Below are 3,892 nucleotides of genomic sequence, written 5' to 3'. Positions count from 1 at the left end.
CCATGGATGTTCTTAGAAAAATTATCCTCTCTGTACTCCATTTTCCTCAACTGTAAGATAGGCTTAATAATACCTCTCTCCTAGGTTATTATGAATATTAAATGAGGTAATTCCTGGATTATTGTCAGGACATAGTAAGGGGCTTGTGGGTCAGTGCCCAGCACACATCAGGAATGCACACATTGCTCATCTTCTCTGTTTTTATTAATATCTCCACTGTCTCTCAGCAAAGCCAAAATAAAAAGAAGAATGTGCCTAGAGGGTTAAGGCATCCAGGACACATTAATGCTTTCAGCTGAAGCAAATATGTGTACGTGTGTGGGAGGGAAGTTCGCATTCCAGGGGCCGACTCTGACCAAAGTTTGAACCAGCCTTCTCTGCTGTATAGCTAGCTAGTGGTTACGCAGGAAAGGCTATGGTTTAGGGAGGCTGGAAGAGATGTGGCGGGAAATGGGAACCAGGAAGGATATTATTTTTAAGGGTCAAGCAGGAGCCTTGGGCCTAGTAGCAGCAGAACAGGTGAGGTGATCTGAGACTTCCTCAGCAAGTAAAATCACCAGAAGTCCTGATGACTTGGATCTCAAGCGTGACAGACACGGAGGCACCTGTGATGCCTCACAGGTCTGGGGCTTGAGTGACTGGTAAGGTGGGGACCTCCCATGGAGATGGTGATCTCAGGAAGAGAAGCAGACTTGAGTGGGAGATGCCAAGTTCTCTTTTGAAACATGTTTACTTAGGTGCCTAAGGACTCCTAGGTGGCAGTGTCCACCAGGCATCTGAATTTGTACCTGTTTGGGATTTAAGAGAGGGAGAGCAGGGCCCACGATGGCTGCAGAAAGTAAAGCGCCAGGGGGCGGGGGCTTGTTTGGGCAGAGGAAACAACCACCAAACAGCTTTCTTTTCTGGAGAGAGTTCTACAAAAGACATTGCCGAGGACAGTTGGGCAGAATCCTGGACTCAAGAGGCTTAAGAGGTCATCTAAGCTAAACCTCATTGTGCAGGTGAAGAAATTGGGGGCCAACATGCCCCACAGGCCTTCTCCAGGATCTCATAGCAAGGGCCACCATTACCAGCCCCAGGTCTCTCAGGGCACCCCCTTCTCCACACTGGGGGTCTCCATCTGTACTTGCTCCCCTTGACTCTCCCTTCCCTTGGCTGGGATGAGCTAGGCTGAGGAAGGTGGTGGGAACAGCCGAATGCCAAAGGACTAGGAATAGGAGTGGCAGCGGTGATGGGACAGGGCGGAGAGAGCAAGGCTCAGTTGGAGCCTGAGCACATGGCTCCAGCACACTGGTTAAGGGCCAACAAGCAGACAGAGAAAGACCCTTCCAGAAACCACCCTCTCACATGATTAAATAGTAATCTCTTAATCAGATGGATGGATTTTTCTTTCACTGGTTCACGTATCCTAGAGTGAAGCAGGGCTCAGCATCAATATTACTCCAATCTTGTTCAGATAATTAGGCTGGTGTCACTGAAAAGAGTGATGTCACTTAATATTTGAACTTCTCCTAAGGTACAGGTCAAAAGCGCTCTGTCATCAGAATCTATTTTGCATGGTCTGTGAGCATTAGGCTCTTCTCCAAGGCTGTTGAAGGCAAAGAACTGGAAACAACTGAACTTGCAAAAGGAGTTTTTACCCAGTCTTTTGCCTCCTTACAGCAGTATTTCAAATTATCCCTTGGTTGTGCATCCTCAGAGTTTTTTACACACCAGGGCAACGCACGGTAAAGAGGGAAATGGATGGTTGTGAGAGAGGGCTCTACCATCATCTCTAGTAAAGAGTAGTGGAGAAGCTGAAGATGTAGAAACCAGTTCCCTTGAAGATCTAGAAACCAATACCTTATCATTGTTTATATACGCCTTGGAAAATTCAAATTTTGTAGCCAGGGCCAGGAATAGTGAGGTGAGTGAGACACTCCCTGGGGTACAAAATTTAAGGAAGTACCTAAAAGCTCAGTAATTATGATAAAAAAATATTTGAACACGATGTTTTAAAAACTAAAAATTAATGCAGGGCTTCCCTGGTGGTGCAGTGGTTCAGAGTCCGCCTGCCGATGCAGGGGACACGGGTTCGTGCCCCGGTCCGGGAGGATCCCACATGCCGCGCAGCCGCTGGACCCGTGAGCCATGGCCGCTGAGCCTGCGCGTCCGGAGCCTGTGTTCCGCAACGGGAGAGGCCACAACAGTGAGAGGCCCGCGTACTGCAAAAAAAAAAAAAAAATTAATGCAAAAACTCTGTGATAAAAAAACACATCAAAGCTTAAAGACAGGATCCCAGGACAGGTGTACCCCAGTTTGAAGTCCACAAGTCTCAGTGTCTCAAGTGTAAGAGCATTCCCGGCTGATTAAAGATGGGTAACGATTCTCTTGCTCATACTTCCACCTGCTGCTGGAAGCAGGCAATGCCACGGTGGCACCTCTCCACCAGGACCCATGCTCACATGCAGAGGCCTGGTGCCCTCTTGTGGGCATCCACCCAATGCAGGGAACTTCACAAAATCCGTGGCCACCTACATCCTGCTAGATAGCTGAGTGGGGTAAAAAGAGCCCAGGATTCAGAGCTGCCAGACCGAGATTTGCATCGCATTTTTGCTTCTCACTTACTAGGCCGTCTTGAAAAAAATCACATTACTGTTCTGAGCCTCAGTTTCTGCACCTATAATGGATCTCATCCATCATTACCTCTTCCTATAACTGTGGAATTACACGAGATGCTTTCTGTGACAATGCCAAGCAGGCTGTCTGGCACAAAGTTCGCACACTGTTCATTGTAAGCTACCTACCCCAGCCCAGCCCACTCCCCTTGATCAAATCAAACTATCATCAATTTATTACTGAAGGCAAGACACACTAGAAGACAACCAGGGAGAAAAGATGTGGCGAAGTCCACACAGTGGGTGATATCATGGCTGATGTGATAGGGAAGACCTCCCCTAAGGGTGTCACTAGAGCTGGGCCTACATGGTTGGATGGGCCAGGTCACACCAGGAGCTGGCCAATAGCCTCTGGGGGTCACTAGGCCACTTCTCTGATGTTTTATCTCGGGGAAGGTCCAGTAACGTGAGACAAGTATCACGGTGGTGGAAAGGCCAAGGCCCTTGTAATCCTGGCTCTGCTGCTTACTAGCTGTGTGACCAACGGAAGTCACTTAACTTCCCTGAGCCTCAACTTCCTTTTCTACAAAACTGGGATAATAACACGCCTGTCCTGGGTGGAGTGCCTGCGAGTCTGTGGGCTCAATAAGTAGTAGCTGGTATTGCTAGGGTGGAACTTTCTGTGAGGAGCGGGAAGGAGGGGGACACACCAGTCAGGCAATGTTGGCCACTGTCATATTTGGCTCCTGAACCAGCCCCCTTGTTGGGCAAGAAGGCGAATGCAAATATCCCCCGTGGGCAGCCTGTGCTCTCACCGCGACAGGACTCAGCATGTCAGTGCACCCCGGAAATGAATCCCTAACAGGAGGGTGTGAGGTGGGGGGGGTCCCTCCTCCTCTGGAGTTGTGGAAGGGATGCTGGATTCCAACACGAGGAAGTGGAGTCTGCAGTAAGAAGACTGGAAATCTGAATAAGGGCTGTAACTTAGATAACAATATTTTAACAGTGTTTATTTCCCGACCTTGATAACAGTGCTCTGCTTCCGTGAGAAAATGTCCTTGCTTTCAGGAAACACACTGAAATATTTAGGGGTAAAGGGGCATCACGTCTGCATTTCACTGTCAAACGGTTCAGGAAAAAATAGAAGGATAAGCAAATATGGGAAAACATTAATATTTGTGGAATCTGGATGAAGGGTATACGGGAATTCTTGCAACTTTTCTGTAAGTGGGAAATCCAATGAAATATAAAGTTATTTAATTTTAAAAAGGGAGCAGCAGTCAGGGGTTCCCTCG

Source organism: Lipotes vexillifer, unplaced genomic scaffold (assembly GCF_000442215.2).
Source record: "Lipotes vexillifer unplaced genomic scaffold, Lipotes_vexillifer_v1.1 scaffold1227, whole genome shotgun sequence".
In the NCBI taxonomy this organism is placed as follows: Eukaryota; Metazoa; Chordata; class Mammalia; order Artiodactyla; family Lipotidae; genus Lipotes; species Lipotes vexillifer.
This window is presented reverse-complemented; position numbering follows the sequence as displayed.